The 18,877-nt window shown below is 32.2% G+C and overlaps 1 non-coding gene across 1 annotated transcript; it reads right to left on the reverse strand.

Moving 5' to 3' along the window:
• Window positions 1–16,558: 16,558 nt before the first annotated feature.
• On the reverse strand, window positions 16,559–16,661 carry LOC113594859 (U6 spliceosomal RNA). Its single transcript, XR_003415313.1, has one exon. It is a non-coding gene; the product is annotated as a U6 spliceosomal RNA (small nuclear RNA).
• Window positions 16,662–18,877: the final 2,216 nt, after the last annotated feature.

An 18,877-nucleotide genomic window follows, 5' to 3' on the forward strand; every position in this document is an offset into this window, starting at 1 on the left:
ATAAAATTGTAGATTTCCCTGAAAAAAAATTTGTCAAGAAAGTACAAAACAGGGGCGCCTAGGTGGCTCAGTCAGTTAAGCATCTGACTCGATTTCGACTCAGGTAATGATCTCATGGTTCGTGAGTTCAAGCTCCATGTTGGACTCCACACTGACAGTGTGGACCCTGCTTAGGAGTCTCTCCTTCTCTCTCTGTCCCTGCCCTGCTCTCTAAATAAATAAATAAATAAATAAATAAATAAATAAATAACTTAAAAAAAAGAAAGTACAAGATGAAACACCTAAAAGGGAATTATGAGGAGGTGGGTTTCAGCTTTGATATGTAAGAGCTTTGAAGTCATCACTCCTGCGCTTACAACAAGTTAAAAAGCTGAACAAAAAGAATGTCAACACCTTTCTTGTATATATCTGATAAATGTATATAGCAAACTGCTATCCCCAAATTTAGAGAGACAAACTTCAGAGAATCACAAATGAAATAAACTTTAATGGAACAGAAACTTTGGAGCCCTAAATTGGTAGGAAAACTTAAATGTTAATTTTGACAACCTGCCAGTGGTTGAATGTGAACTAGTATGAGAGTGAAAAACTTCTGGGAGTCCAGTCTTAGGGGGGCCCCCACTTTCATGGGTTTCACTTCTAGAAACACTATCATGTTCTCATGTTGAAGATCAGAGAAAAGTTCCCTTATAGATCTGGCAAGGGGAATGTAAAATCACCCCTTTAAAATACAGCCAAGTTATTCTCCATTGAAAAGACTTACTCTCCAGGGAAAAAGAATACAGCTTTATTACACCTAAGAATAAGATTTTTATAAGTCCAGTCACTCTGGCCTTCCTGTTTCACCTAAGGGGAGGAAAAAACCCTAAGAAACACTTGTGAAAGTCATGCCCAGAGACAGAGGCACACCAAGAGACTGACATTCTGTCATGTGATTATATGCTCATCCTCTTGTACACTTTATTACCACATCAACATGTTTCCAGTAAAATAACAAAAGATCACAGCTGAAAGAGCCATAAGGCACACAGACTATTTAAGGGGAAGTTGTTAGTGAAATCTAAACACAATCGGTGGATCAGAATAAGGACCCTATTTGAAGTTTCCGATCCCTACAGCCTCAGACAACATTAAACACTATCCCATTCCTATGAAAATTAACATAAACTCTTCTACTAAAGGTTGATTTATCTCAGTTTCTGTTACCTGACAAATCATGTTTGGCTTTCAACAAACAGATTAGAAGATGTGTCATAAACCAAGAAAAATTATAGTCTAAAGAGATGAAGCAAGCATTAGAATCATAATGGTATGGAATTATCACTCAGGGAATTTTAAATAATTATAACTAATATGTTAGGGGCTGTAGTGGAAAAGAAGAGACACTAGAATAGATAGGCAAAATAAACAGAGAAATAGACAATCTAAGAAAAAATCAAACGGAAATGGTACAAATAAAAAACACTATTATAAAAATGAAGAATGCCTTTGATGGGCTTATCAGTAAACTGAAAATGACTTAGACACAAGTAAGTGATCATGAGGGCACCTGGGTGGCTCAGGTAGACTCAGGTCATGATCTCACAGGTCTGAGTTCAAGCCCTGCATTGGGCTCTGTGCTGACAGTTGCTGGTGATTCTGTGTCCCTCTCTCTCTCTGCCCCTCACCAGCTGGTTCTCTCTCCCTCTCTGTCTCTCTCTCTCACACACAAAAATAAGTAATAGACATTAAAAAAAGTTAGTGATCAGGGAAATATGTCCGTGAAAACTTCAAAAACTGAAATGCAAGAAAAAAGAAAGAAAGAAAGAAAGAAAGAAAGAAAGAAAGAAAGAGAAAAAGGTAAGAGAAGCCAGACCAAATTCTAAGAACTGTGGGACGATATGAGATGTAACATACATGGTGACTGGGATGTCAGAAGAAGACAGAGAGAATGGAGCAGCAGAAATATTTGAAGTAATAATAGTTAAAGATTTTCCACAATTAATAACAGGCTCCATACCACTGATCCATGAAGCTATGAAAACAATAGGAGAAACAGAAAAAAACCAAAGACATCTAAGTAGATCATAATCTAATGCAGAAATCAAATACAAAGTAAAAAATCTTGAAAGAATTTAGAGGGCAGGGATCTTACTACAGAGCATAACAACTGCATTATTATATAACAAGTATAACAATTATATTGAACATCTTGTCACTTACTACGCAAGCAAAGGAAAGAAAGTAGAACATGTTGAAAGAGTAAAACTCTGCCACCCTAAAATATGACATCGAGCACAATTATTCTTCAAAAACAAAGGACAAAGAAAGAATTTCTTAAAAAAAACTGAAGAAATTCATTGCTAGAAAGTTTGCCTTGCAAGAATTGTTAAAGAAAGTTTTCAGTAAAACAAAAAATGATATAGATTAGAAACTCAAATCTACATATTTAAAGGAAGAGCATCAAGAAAAGAATAAATGAAAGTAAACAAAATATTTTTTGTGTTCTTAACTGTTCTAAAATTCACTGTTTTAGAAGTAATTATAGCAACAATATATTGGATTGGTGAAATGGATGACAGCAGCATTATCAGAAATGAGAGGAAAAAAACTTGGGATACTTTTATAAGGTACATGTGAATACTTTAGTGTTTGAAGGTGACTTTAAATTAATCATAAATGTATACTACAAACTATAGGGCACTCTTTCTTTTTTTAAGAGCATAATCAATATCAAAAGAGATGACAGAAAATAAAATTCTATAAAACCTTCAATTAAAATCAGAAAAGGCAGGTAAATAGAGAAAGAAAAAGAAAGATAACAAGTGCAATAAATAAATTACAAATAGATACAATCCAACAATATCAATAATCATTTTAAATAGTAATGATTTAAATATATTAATAAAAATGGTAAAAAAGAGTATCATGGACAACTATATGCCTACAAATTTGACAACTTATATAAAATGGACCATTTTATTGAAAGGTACAAACTACCAAAAATTATGCAATAAGTAAATAAATAAATAAATTGAATTGGGCTGTATATTTTGAAGAAACTGAAAGTATAATTAACCTTCCAAAAAAAAAAAAAAGTAATGCATTACGGTTCTACTGGAGAAGTCTACTATTTAAAAAGAAATGGTACCTTTCTACACAACTATTTCTAGAAAGCAGAAGGAGAAGAAATGCTTCCTAACTCATTCTCTAAGGTCTGCATCACCCTGAGCAAAACCATATAAAAACCATTACAAAAACAAACAAACAAGCAAACAAAAAGTATAGATCAACATCTATCAAAAACATAGATGCAAAATGTTCAACAAGACTTCAGCAAATTGAATCTGACAATATATAAACAGAATTACCATAACCAAGTAGGAATTATTCCAAATAATGTTGGTTGCAAGGTTGGTTGTATATTTAAAATCCAATTAATGTAAACCACCACATGAATACAATAAAGAAGAGAAAACACATGATCATATCAAAACACATGATCTACAAAGATAAGAAACAAGATAAAGATCACCCTCCCCATACTCCCATTGCACATCACAACAGAAGTCCCAGGCAGTGCACTAAGAAGGAAGGTATATGATTGGAAAGGAAAAGGTAAAACTATCTTTGTTCAAAGATGATAAAACTATCTACATAGAAAATCCCAAAGAACCTAGAAAATTTTTCTGCAACTAATTAATAAATATACCAAGGCCACAAAATGCAAGTTTAATATCCATAAATTGACTGCTTTCCCATATGTGAGTAATTGGCAATTTCAATCTGAATTTAAAAAATGCAATTTACACTACCAAAAAAAGTGAAATTCTTAAATATACATGTAGTGAAATATGTACAACATCGATATGCAGAAAACAGCAAAATCATGATGACTAGAATAAAAGCTGATTCAAATAAATGGAGAGATGTTTAGTTTTCAGGGACTGGAAAATTCACTATTGTAAAGATATTAATTCTTTCCAAATTAATCTATAGACTCATTTAAATTATGATCATAACCTTAAGAAGTTATTTTTTTAGATACCAACAAATTCTGAACTTTGTATGAAAAGACCAAAGACTGAAAATAACCAATACATTACTGATGAAGAAGAACAAAGTTAGGGAGCTCACATTACCCAAATCAGTATTTACATTACAAAGCTGTAACAGTCAAGGCGGCATGATACTGATGAAAGAATAGACACACAAATAAATGAAACAGAATAGAGAGTTAAAAAAATAGACCCATATGAATACAGTAAACTTTTTTTTTTGATAAAGAAACAAAGGCAAATCAAGGGACAAAGAATAATATTTCAACAAATAGTGCTGGAACAATTGGACATCTACATGAAAGAAGAAAAAAAGAATCTAGATACAGACCTACACAAAAATTAACTAAAAGTGGATCATATATCCAAATGAAAAACAAAACAATAACACTTACAGAAGATAGCAGGAGAAAATCTACATGACCTGGTTTTGGTGAAAAGTTTTAAGATGGAAAACCAAGAACATGATTCCTGAAAGAAAACATTGATAATTTAGATATTATTGAAAACTAAAATCTCTGCTCTGCAAAAGACACTGTTAAGAGCATGAAAAGCAGGGTGCCTGAGTGGCTCAGTCCCTTAAGTGACTGACTCTTGATTTCAGCTCAGGTCATGGTCTCAAAGTTCATGGGAATAGAGCCCTGTGTTGGGCTCTGTGCTGACAGCATGGAGCCTGCTTGGAATTTTTTATCTCCCTCTCTCTGTGTCCGTCCCCTGCTCACATAGGCATGTGCACTCTCTCTTTCTCTCTCTCTCAAAATAAATAAATAAATAAACATTTTTTTAAAAAGGCATGAAATCTAAGCCACAGACTTGGAGAAAACATACCTGATAATGGTCTTGCATTCAAAATGTACAAAACCTCTTAAGCTCAAGAATAGGTACACAACTCCATTCTAACGTAGGCAAAAGAGCTGAATGGACACCTCGCCAAATAGGATATACAGATGACAAATACACATACGAAAAATGTTCAATATCATTTGTGATTAGGGAATTGCAAATTAATACAACAATGAGGAATCACTACATACCTGTTAGAATGGCTAAAATCCAAAAATCTGACAATACAAATTTCTGGTGAGGATGTGAAGCAACAGGAACTCTTATGTGTTGCTAGTGGTAATTCAAAATGTACCAGGTGAAGGAACATTATTCAGTGATAAAATGAAATGTTATCTATCCACAAGTAGACATGCATAAATCCTAAATATATATTGCTAAGCAAAAGAAGCTACTCCAAAGAGCCTACAAAATGTATGATTTCAGTTATATAACACTCTTTAATATACAAAACTATATTATAAAATTATACAAAGGTCAGTGATTGCCAGCGGTTCAGGGGAGGACTGGTGAGTTGAATTGGTAAAGCACAAGTAATTTTGTAGTGTTGTAAACTATTTTTGACACTTTAATAATGGATAATTGTCACTAGGTATTATTCAAAACACATACATAGAACTTTACATCACAAACAGTGAACCCTATTGCCCATTTTGCCTTCCTTCCAAAGTGTAAGGGATGGAAAGGCAGAAGAACAGAGCACCCTCATCTTGTAGAAATGTGATTAACACTACTGCCATCGGATGATCAAGGTTCTATTAACAGTGATAAGTCTTGAGGTAACACAGATCCTTGATACAATAAATACAATGAGAATGCAACTTTATCTCTATGGTTTTTCTTGCAAAAACTCAACCTCCGTTTCATCATGAGAAAAATGGACAAAGCACAAAGGGGCATTCCACAAAGTACCTTGACTCCTCAAATTTGTCACAGTCATCAAAAATGAGGAAACTCTGAGAAACTATCACACCCAAGATGGGTTAAAGGAGGCACAACAACTAACTGCAACCTGCTATCTTAGATGAAATCTTAAAACAAATAAATGTCCTGGGATGCCTGGGTAGCTCAGTCAGTTAAGCGTCTAGTTCTTGGTTATGGTTCAAGGCATGATCTCACGGTTCAAGTCATGATCTCCCTGTTCAAGCCCTGTGTGGGGCTCTGTGCTGACAGTGCAGAGCCTGCTTGAGATTCTCTCTCTCTCCCTGTCTCTCTGCCTCTCTCTCTCAAAATAAATAAATAAACAAACTTAAAAAAATAAGAAACAGCAACAACAACAAAAACAAAATGATGTTAGGTCAAAACTAAGGAAATCTGAATGGAATATGGACTCTAATTAATAATTGTACATCAATATGGGTTCATTAATTTTAACAAGTGCACTATACTAATATGCTAATAGGAGAAATAAGTTGAGGGTATATGGTAACTCTCTATTATCTACTCAATTTATTGTAAGCCTAAAATAGTTAAACAGTAAAATCTTTTTTTTAAAGGCTATTATTGGAGAGAGTTGTGGAAATCATATATAAAATCTAGTAAATAAAATTATGCATTATAATAGTTGGACAATAAAAATATGTTGATATTGTAGACATACACATATCTAATATAAAGAGGAAAAATTTACTATCATTGCAGTAGATGTTAAAAATGCATTGATCAAATTTAAAATATTACTTACCAGAATTTAGATGATGCAGTAATAGGATTAATCTCTCTTAACAAGTTTTAAAAATAATAAAGCAAATGAGCAACCTGTGCAACACTAAATGAATTTCATTATAGTGAAGACTAAGGAAGTATAGTATCATTGTAATGATCAAAATGTGTGGTTGAAGTATTAGCTAATACACTCAGACACATATATTAAAAGTTAGAGAATAAATTTCAGTTGTTTCACAGAAAAGTGTTGTTTAAATATACTAAAATCAAATGAAAATCATTAGTACTAATATGAGAATAATATGGCTACATGGATTTCCTAGGGCTGCTATTACAAAATCTCACAAACTAGGTGGCATAAAACAATGCAGATGTAATGTCTAAAGGTTCTGGAGGCTGAAGTTCAAAACAAAGGGTTGGTTAGGGTTATGCTTCCTTTGAAACCTCTACGGGGGGATCCTTCCTTGCCTTCTGCAGCTCTGATAGCCTCAGGTGTCCCTGGCTTTTGGTCAACTCCAATCTCTATCTCTTCTTATAAAGGCACCCGTTTTTGGATTAGGGTCTCTCAACTAACATGGACTCATCTTAACTTCATTGTATCTGCAAAGATCTTATTTACAAATAAGGTCGCATTCACAGGTTCTGGGAGTTAGTACCTCAATGTATCTTTTTTGAGGATACAGTTTAAACTTTAACACTGGTATACAAGATAAAAACACAGGTTTCTTATGCACCAATAACAAACAATTGAAAGCATACCTGCGTGTGAATATAAGTGTCTGTGTGTATCTATGTATTTATTTATTTGTATGTATCTCTCATATTAACTTCCAAATAAGTAAAACATTAGAATATATATATATATATATATATATATATATATATATATATATATAACAAATACATAAATAGGTATCACAGATAATGTACAACATATACTTATATGGTACGTACTTTTTTTAAGTTCATTTATTTTGAGAGAGAGAGAGAGAGAGAGAGAGAGAGAAAGAGAGAGGACACCAGCAGGGGAAGGTCAGAGAGAGAGGGTGAGGGAATCCCGAGCAGGCTCCACACAGTCAACACAGATCCTGACACTAGGCTCAAACCCATGAACCATGAAATCATGAAATGAGCCAAGATAAAGACTTGAACACACTTAACCAACTGAGCCACCCAGGCATCTCTGGTATGTAATTTTATTACAAACATATATCATAGTGTCTCCATCACATTGTAGCTCCATGACCTTAGATGGTTTCAAAAATCGCTCAGTTTTCTGTTTTCACAGCAGTAAAATGAGATAGTAGTAATACAGGCACCAAGGAGCGATAGTGATGATTAAATGTGTTGCATTTAGGAATGGGGACTAGCATAAAGTCAATTCATGATAATAGTATCTAGTAATTAAATTGTAAGAAACGTAAGCCCTATGTGAAGGATCATATAAAACTTTACCATGAAGCATTAAGAATAATTTATTCAATAAATATCCTATCTTGGAAAACATTCTAAAGATAAACATTTCCCTCAAAAAAAGTACAGATTAATGCAAACTCAATTAAAACCCAATTTCAATTTATGGAAAAACCTTATAATGATAACCATCTGTCATTTGATGCAAACTGTGTAACAACTCTGAAGAAATTTTTGAAAAATAAAGGTAGTAAGAGAAGTATTATAAGCTATAAAAACCTGATTTTAAAAACACTATATTAATCAAACATAATGATAATGGTATATGAATTAGACTTTTGTATTTAAGTCTCATTTGGATCAGCGGATGAAGAATTATTAATTTAATATTGCTTCTGAGAATATAAATTATATATTAAGTATACTTTGAATTTATATTCAATATGAAAACAATTTTCAGATGAATATGACAGCTAACTGTAGGAAAAAAACTAACAAATCAAAGGCAAATATTTATTAAATTCTCATGGTGGAGAAAAAAATGGTGTATTAGTTTAAAAATATTTACCAAGCAATTCCAACCTCTGTAAATTTAAAAAAGGGAAAAGTACATTTGAAAAAAAATATTTATTGAATATTAAGAGAAAATAACTGGAAGTGAAATAAATACCTATTAACAAAGAAAAGTTTAAATAAACATAATACATCAATACAATTGAATTATATTGAGTATTATGTAACCATTACAATATATTTTGTTAAATAATGAGTGAATAAAACCATCTTCCTATATAATTGTAAATTAATTAATGAGTATTAAACTAATGTATTCAGTGTCCTCTTCGGTTTTGCAAGTAAATAAATGTGTTCGATAGAAATATATAAACAAATGTAATTATTTTTAATGTATTATATAATAAACTTCTATTATTTATATAATCCTAACAAAAAATAGGGCTCGTTTTTGAAATTTAACATAAGCAATAAAACTTTGATTTATCAGTTCAAGATCTTTCAACGATACACTCACAATTCATATTTATCTCTACCTAATGCATTAGAATGGTTCTTTCTAGCAGCACCCTGCATACAATCTGCCCCATTTTTTTTAAAAGGGTAAGATTTTTCCTCCACTAAATCACAGGCTTATTATCTGACCAAATATGTTGTTTGAAATTATATAAATTTAAACATTTCTTTATAAAGGTCCAAAATTCTGTAGGAATATCTGACAAGTGTAGACAGAGCCCCTTCATCGTATACCCAACATTTTACACTGTATTACACTAAAGAGCAATTTGTTTCTGTCTCTCAGGGTTGAATCATCCAAATAGAAGTCAGTTCTAAGTCAAATCCCATGAAGTCAATATCAATCACCAACTACTGATGTTCACCCAAATCCTACACACTGGCATTTACTCTTAATAATGAACAATCACTGATGAAAAATAAATATGGAAAAGTTTTCAGAATTTAACAAACTTTAAACAAATCATAGGTTTGACAGGTAACTCATTTCCTTAATAAATTAGTGGTTTACTGTGGGAGAAAAAAATCCAAGAACACAAGTTACATAAAATGTGACATACTTTGGGTATTAAATTAAGGAGGCATTACTAGCTGAGAAGGTATCAAAACATAAATTAATAAAATAGTATGTATGTAAGAAAAATTAATAATATGCCTAACTTAAATTATTTTTAAAGATAATGTACTCTCAGATCAGGAAAAATAAAGTATGACAATACTGACACATGAAACATAATTACATTAAAAATACATGTTTTGCTTAAGCAGTTCTTGAATCAAGCCTGTAAAACGAGTCTTCGAATATTTGCTATTACCAAAATGGAAAAATTTATGGAGTATATATCAGAAGAGAAGTGAAGGTATTAATTTTTAGGTATAATTGAAAAGACTATTTACTGAACTAAATTTTCAGAGAGAAATGAAAGGGGTGAGAGGAAAAAGTCTGCTATCACTTGCTGGTGACCTTAGGCAAATACGTTTTCAATGTCTCAGTTTCTTCATCTAAAATAACATTTCTAAGCCTTGGGATTTGGGATCAGACAGGTTTTTTTTTTAATTTTATTTATTTATTTATTTAATTTTAAGGGGTGTTCTATGCATTGTATGATGTTCACCAGCATCCTTGGTCTATACCCACTGGATGCCAGGATACCATTCTGTATACATCCTACTATGTGGATTTTCTATCACTATTATACAGTAATTTTCACAAACATGAAGGTCTTATTCCAAGGTATTTTCAGAGAATTAGCAAAATTAATGTGGAAAAAATAGATATACAATCAAAGTACACAATATATACACTTAGGAATACATTATCTTCATTATATTTCACTTCATATAAAATCGTAACTTGGAAAGGAGGCAAGTTTCTTAGTCTGGCGATATATATCAAATGCATTTCTTTTCAACATTTGATATTGAAAATGATCAAAAATTTTCCTGCATTTAAAATTATCCATTAAATACAAATTGGTAGACTTATTTATTTTTCAAAGACTAAAAAATAATTACATGGGGGCTTCAGTTATTCCTTATTTGGGTGGTTTAGTTTTCTTTCTAGTATTTTGTGCTTTTACTACTATACATATAAGAATATTGTGTAATTTTTTTTCAGTTGCTAACATTTATTCATTTTGTTTAATGGTTTTCCATATTTGCTTTCTAAGTGACATTTGCTAAAATTCTATGTTATTCCCATATCTCTCTGCAGAACACATTTATCCTCAATTATTTTATAATTCTTTCCTGCAATTATATGGGATTCTCTTTGTTATTAGAGATTGCTTTTTGCAGTAGAAGGACATTCTTCTCACTTTTAATTATGTTGTCTCTTAGAGGCACTTCCCCCTCCCTGCAACAGTTGGAAAACTTGTTCTCAATGTACCATATGGTTGTCACCAAATTTTTTTATTTCTTCACATTTGATTAATATTCCTGCAGTGTTATGATTAGTAAACACATTACCTTCTGTCATGTTGTAAGTTTAAATTATTGACCTCTAAGCAAACATTTATGAAATTCCTTTTATCTTTTTTCTCAATATAAAATAAACGGCTCTCCTGAGGAAATGTATATTTTCCCTTGTATGTTTCCAAAAATAAAGCATTTATTTTGGAGGTGTTTTAATTTCAACATACAGCATTAACATTACTAATCTATATTAATAAAGAATTCCAGATCCAAAATAAGACAGCCCCTTCTTTCAGTAAATCTTTGGTATTCTTGAGTTTAATTGTGGTTGTATCTTAGTGGTATATAGGAGTCTGATTTTCCATGTCTGAGTTAACAGTTCCTGTGACGAGGTGGACATAATGATCCTGGTTAAGCAGGGTTGAGATGTGGGTGCATCTCTTATGTGGACAAGATAGGAAAAAATACAGACGACCCATATGTCCTACATATGTAATATCATATCATATTATATAATGTTATAGATATTGTTATATATGTTGATTTTATATATATATATATCAATCACATTCTGTAATTATGTTATTTTATTTAAAATCATAACTATCCTGAGTGAATTTATTACTAAAGAGTACCAACTCTATCTCTCTCTCCCAGCCCCTGCCTTTTCTTTTACATGCACTCACACATGTACACACCACTGATCATTTTGAGGTTCCCCCCTTTTTTTCATAATATAGGACTTCATTGTCTGATCTTTTTTACAGGTATGACTTATGTTGTAATCAGAAAACGTTACCTTACATAAATGTGTGAAACATTCTGTTGCAGATAACAGAAGTTATTAACCCAAACTAGTTTAATCTCACCTGGCAATTTTTTGCTTTAGACAACAGAAAATCCACGTACACAATGTGGCTTCAGAAATGGCTAGATTTAGCTTCATAAATGATGGGTCTGAACCCTGCTTCTGTGTCTTAGCTTTTTTTTTTTTTCCTCTGATAATTCGATGTTCAAGCAGGTCTCTTCCCTGCAATTAATAAAATTGAATCTTCCTGATATTTGTAGAACATTTCTGTGCTCATTAACATAAATCCTAGAATCTGTGATTACCATCCACAATTTACATGTAAATGTGGAAAGTGTTGGATGTTGTGCAGCTCACTCAGTTCCACATACTGTGGAGATCACCCTCCCTTAAATAAACACCTGGCTTTATCACTTTTAAAAATTCCTGTAAGTTAAATAATTTTAAGCCATTCATTTATTTTACCTGAATCTCTTTACATCAGATGCTTGGTGGGACTTTTAGTGTAAAATGTAGTGTGAACTCAAGAAAGTATTTAGAGTCCCTAAAACAGCATACAGAATAGAACTCTGAATAACACAGGAGAAGATAGCCATCGTATAACTATAATTATAACATAATAAACAGGATAGCACTCAATAAAATATTACAGTAATTAATTGAATCCTATATTTGTGTATACAAATGGAATCTGCACATGTTAGAAAAGCAAAGTAATTAGTATCTTCTACTTGAAACTGATTAATTCTCTTTTGAAACTGAGAGAATTCAGAAGAGACTAAGTGTTCAATCCATTTTAAGATAAACTTCAGAATGATTTTTTAGATTTTGGAAAGATATGTATTGCAGAGGAACTTCAAATAAATGTGACAAAGAAGGGCCAGTATTAAAAGTAGATATGAAAAAGAAGATCAGAAAGAAAAATCTCACTTCAGAAATGTAACAATTAGATTTTAAAACAGGAATAAAGTACTGCACTGTGAATGTGTGGAAGAAAAATCAACAATCCAGAAAAAGCACAGGATTAAATGGGAGGGGTAAAAAAGACTTGTCCTCCATTAACAACATCATTTAAAATTGCAAACATACATGAAATTTCAGTTAAAAATGTTAGAATTAATTTTGCAGGACAGCCAATGCTTGGGAAGGCTGGACTAACCTAAGGCATTTTAATCTATAAGTGAGGCTTTGTCCAAGATCCTGCTGGATACAGCGCTCCTGAGAAGCTAAAGACTTGACAACACTCATTAATGTTCACACAAAGACGCTGTCTAAAAAATGTAATCCATGTTGGATATGTATTTCCAGATTAGATACGAAAGATGAATAAAAATATTCCCATAAATCTTTGATGTCTTAAAATTCCTTTGGTCAAAGATTTTCCTAACTTTTTGATGCTAGGTAATGTTTGCTTTTGTTGTTGTTATTTTGTTTTCTTTTGTTTTCAATTGCTAGCATTTATTTTTAAATTAATCACTAAAAGCCCTTAAACATGTCCTGAGGTTTAGACATCTCTTTAATTTTGATTTTTATTCTCGTTATTGCTATTAAATGCCAGAATTATATTTGCCTCATCTCTGTAATTATTGCTTTATCTCTCTAAGAAGCTTTTAAAACTGAGAGCCTTGAACCTGTTTTTTATTACAATTTAAGAGAACAATAGCTGAGGGTTTTGTTTTGTTGTTTTGTTTTTTGGCATATTTTCCAGGTTTTAAGGACAGAGAAAATCCCTCAGAATTTAATCACATACAGATATTTAGAAGGAGGCATGGGAGGTAATAAATTTTATATTTAACGTAATTAATTGCTTGGCTAATCCTTGGAAGTTTGAATAAAATATCTCCATAATTTAACATTAATTTCCATTTGGATAATGCAATGAATAATGTATTATGCTTTGTTAACTAGATATCTTTTAACAGGAATAAAAGTGAGCAAGAACTAGACAAAAAGTTTTATCCATAGAATTGATTATAGAAAAATAAAAATAACTATTACATAGAAAAATGGTATAAATAATTCAGTTAATATCATTAATAGTCATATCTAAGAAATATCAGGGGTTTTTAAATTGTTTTTTCTGAGCTTAAATATTAACATCACATCAAATTTTATTTCTTTTTATGTCCTTTTGTAAATGCTTCAGTGTACCGCAAAAAGTAAGGTAGTATCTTCTTTTACAAGGCATAATACCTGAGACATTGTGGGAAACGTGGCTATAAAATCTGTATTAAACCAAATAAATTATAGTATTAGATATTCTCTCCTCTTGTAGTCAAAAACTTAGCTAGTAATTTTCAGGGTGCCTTATTAACTTTTAAGGGCTGAGTGGAGAGTTCTAAGATTGCTATTTGATTGGTATAGATAAGGACTGTTATTGGCAGTATTTACAATATTACAGGTTTTCCCCTTTGCAAATATGAAAGCAATCATCTATAAAGGTTATTTAGGGTAAAAAAAGAGTTCGCTAAAGCAGTAGGGAACATATCTTAATATTTCTCATTTATACTGTGTTTTTCTACACTTACAGTATGATACATGCAATTTAAAACTTTTACTATCCTTGTTGGCTTTAGTTAGGCACTTTATGGGTACATGAAATAGTAACATGATTCCAAATAGTCAACTGTACAAACACTGTCATTCTAGTATTAGATGTGCCATTCTCACCCATCCTGTCATGGAAAGAAAAATATCTCCTTAGATTCTGGTTTATCCTTGCTGTGTTTCTTCCTATACAAATAAATGGTATATACTTTTTAAATTATTTTTTATTTAAAAACAATTTTAACGTTTATATTTTATTATTGAGAGACAGAGCATGAGCATGGGACAGGCAGAGAAAGAGGGAAACACAGAATCCGAAGTAGGCTCCACGCTCTGAGCTGTCAGCATAGAGCCTGACGCGGGGCTCGAACCCACAAACTGTGAGATCACGGTCTGAGATGACTTCAGATGCTTAACCGACTAAGCCACCCAGGCGCCCCTTTAAATATTTTTTTAATGTTTATCCATCCTTGAGAGAGAGAGAGAGACAGAGTGCCAGTGGGGTAGGGGCAGAAAAAGAGGGAGACACAGAATCCGAAACAGCCTCCAGGCTCTGAGCTGTCAGCACAGAACCTGACAGGGGGCTCAAACTCATGAATGGGAGATCATGACCTGAGCAGGAGTCAGAAGCTTAACCGACTCAGCCACCCAGCCGCCCGTGTTATATATATATATTTTAGTTCTCATTTTCTATAAAGAGTGCTATACTGAAGATAGTCTTTCCGCCGCACCTTTTTTGAAAAAGGTGACTAACACATCCCTTGGGATTTCCTCCACTTTATAAATATCCGTATGTTTTCAAGTTTTTTGGGTATTTTTTTTTCTACTTCTTTTTATATTAACACAGTAAACTTAAGATATTTTGTGTACAATTCTTTAATTTTTTTATATATATATATATATATATATATATATATATATATACACACACACACACACACAGACTTTTATAAACACCACTGTAATAAACACCAGCCCTGAATCTATTGGGTATTACCCCTTTGCAATCACATCCTCTCCTCTCTCACCCTGGCAACCACTCATCTGTTCTCCCTGACTATAGTTTTGTAATTGTGAGAATGTCGTGTCAATGAAGCATATAGTTTTTAACAATTTGAAACTAGCATCTCTCAGTGTAATCAAAACTATCAAAACTATTTATGCATATCAAGTTTATTCACTGTTATTTCTGATTAATATTCTGGTGGGTGGATGTGCCAGGGGACACTGACCCATTCACCCACTGAAGAACATCTGTGTTATTTCCAGGTTTTGGAGATTATGAAAGAGCAGCTATAAACATTGGTGTACAAGTGATTGCGTAAATATAGGTTTTCATTATTCTAGAACAAATATATAGGAGTAGAATTTCTGAGAAATACAATTAGTTTAACTATATAAAAACTGCCACAACTGTCTAAAGTAACTACACCATTTTGCTTACCTACCATCACTTTACGCCAAGTCCCATTTAGTCTGCATCCTCACCCACACTTGGTGTTACTAGCATTTTTCATTTTAACTATTCCATTAGGTGTGGGATAGTATCTCCTTATGGTTTTAATTTGTGTTTCCCTAATAGCTCAGAATATTGAACTTGGTTCATATGCCTAATTGCTTTCCATATGTCCTATCTGATGAAGTTTCTCAAGTCTCTGATTTTTTTTAATTGGGTCATTTGTTTTCTTACTATTGAATTTTGAGACTTCTTTATATATTCTGGATAAAAGTCCTTTTTCAGATATGTTATCTGCAAATATTTCCTTCTAATTTGTAGCTTGTTTGTTTTTTCATTCTGTTAGTATCATTTCATCCTCTTAGTATCATTACTTTTGTATGGCATTTTAGGCATGCAGTTTATGTCTATTAAGTATAATTTGTCCATCTCTTATTAAACATCTATATTTTTGCCTGTAGTTAGAAAGCATTTCTGCACAGTGAGACAAAGAGGAATTCACCTACGTGTTCTTTGAAAACTTATTTGGTTTTATATTTTTATATTTAGAGCTCTGAACTCTAAATGTTTAGCCTTGTGCAATGGTGTGAGATTTGGATCTGATTTTATCCTTGTCAAATGACCAGCCAATTATCCAAATAATATTATTTAAAAAGCCTCGTTTCCCAAAAGATTTGAGATGCTACCTTCATCTCATATTAAACTGCCATATATTTTTAGTGTAATTCTGAACGTTTGTTTCTCTGGTTAGCATGACTCTTCATGCATCAGAACCATGTGTTTTAATCATGTAATGTCTATGTTATAATCCAGTGTGGGTTTATTCTCTTTCAAAGATTTTCTTTTTTTTTTATGGAACACATCACAAATTTGTGTGTCATCTTTGCACAGGAGTCATGCTAATCTCTATATTATTCCAATCTAGTATATGTACTGCTGAAATGAGCACTCTAATGGTGTCCTTAATCAGTATACCTAATGCTAGTACCACAATCAATAAATATATGCTAATTTTTTCTTGCCTTATTTCCTTTCCTTATTTGTAGCACTATATTGTAAGATACACGTGACATACATCATATAAAGCATTTTATTCCAACACCATTCATACATTCCTTTTAGTCTTTAATCTAGAATTAAGTATACAAAATGTCTAATGTTAGTCCTTTTGTTGTTATTTCCCCTATTCTCTCTTGATTGGATGAAGTTCAATCAAGTTCCTTGATCTCTTGCATATTTAATCTTTTCATGTAACCTTGATAGAAACAGTTTTGCTGTTTATGAAATTCTTTGTCCACAATTATATTTGAGTTTCCTGAAAATGTTGATCTGTCTCTCAAATTTTTCTTGTTTTCCATAAGTACATATGATGGAGCATGGACAGTAGCTTGGTGGAATGTGCTATTTATTTTTTCACTTAGAGCAAAGGTAAATTGAGGATGGCCTCTTATATTTATCCTAATAGCATGAACGGATATTTATAGTTTTATTTGTTCTTATTTTTATTTTATTTTTCTGTTTTAGAGCCGTGAAGAGGACATGTTGCAAGATTTATATTTATACAACCACCATTATTATTATAATAATTCAGAAAATATGTAAATGAAATTATTTTGCTACCAAATATGGAGACAAACATAAAATTCCTAGGTCACCGTCAAATCAGTAGCTTATTTTGTGTTGTAACTTGACGGAGATAGTGACACCACTAGCTGTTTTTGCTTATATAGCAATAAGGGCAATGCACTCCCATGTAGTTGGGCTTAATGAATGCTTATTGGCTGAATAAATACTATATGTTGCTGAAAAATTAGTCAAAGGCATAATCCTACAGTTTATTCATGTTAAAATCAATCCCAAACACCAGAAACGATGCTCAGAAAATGTTATTTTTCTTGGCTATTTAATCTTAAATGTATGCCAATAAACCTAATAGTCACTGAGAAAAGGGAATCATGGAAGTTCAATAGCTGATTTGTGTTCTTTGTTCCTTACATCCATATGGATCTTTTTTACAACAAAGCACAAACCTAATTGCTTTGAGGCAGCCTCCCTCAAGGTGGACTATTCCAAATCTCAAATGTCCTCAAGGAATGAAAGGACCACTCAGCCTTTAAAGTAGAGCAATAACAAATTTATATCATTTTGCCCTTTCAAAGCCTTGCTAATCATTAAAGAATGAGGCTAGGATAAGCAGCATCAACATCACTTAAGAATTTATCAAAATCACAAAATTTAATGTGTCTTCTCAGACTTAACTAAATTAGAACCTGCATTTCACTAATACCCCAAGTAATTCAGATGATTATTAAAGTTTGAGAAGCACTACTTTATATGGATTGGAAAAAAATTTTTAATAAAAAAATACTAACAAAAGATAAGGAAGAAAAGGAAGAAATCAGGGTTGTCTACAACAGAGTTGAATTTAGCCATAGTATATTTAAGCAGCATCAAGAAAAAAGAGGAAAAGGCTAAGACACCAGCTACAGATTCAAAAGTCAAAGCAGCTACAGATTCAAAAGTCAAAGCAGCTGAGAAAGGGACAAGTTCTTCCATATCTAGGTATCTTTTCCTAGATCTATAATCATACATTTTCTTGAGATGCTTAGGAATCTATAGAAAACATACGTTTTTCATTCTGGACCTAAAAATAGCAAACCATATGAACTTGAAAAAATTAGTTTGTCTCTCAGCATCAATTTTCTTATGTGTGAAATAAAATGGTTGGCTAACAATTATAGTTTGACAATAATGTGAATACTGTCCTTTACAACAAAGAAAAATACTGTCAACTGAGACCATATTAGAAATGATGTTCTTCCTTTCTTCCTTCATTCCTTCTTTCCCTGTGTAGGAAAAAAGTCTCAAGGGCAGGGAACATTCTATTTATTTTTTAATCTTCAGAATCAAGCATAATAATGTCTCATGGTGAGTTCCCAGATGATGTTAGTGGATCAAACTGACAGAATACAATCACCAATGTTGGAGAATTCAGGTATTTCTTGCTTAGTAGATATCTGGTGGCCTCTCTTAGTGATAACTTTTTGCCAAGTGTTAATTCAGTTTGGAATGTAGTAAAGTTTATAACAAGGTAAGATGTAAAAGACAGATATTGTTCTGGGTTAAGACTATTAATGTACAACTCATTCCATTAGTTTTTGTTTT

This window comes from Acinonyx jubatus, chromosome A1 (assembly GCF_027475565.1).
Source record: "Acinonyx jubatus isolate Ajub_Pintada_27869175 chromosome A1, VMU_Ajub_asm_v1.0, whole genome shotgun sequence".
Classification (NCBI taxonomy): domain Eukaryota; kingdom Metazoa; phylum Chordata; class Mammalia; order Carnivora; family Felidae; genus Acinonyx; species Acinonyx jubatus.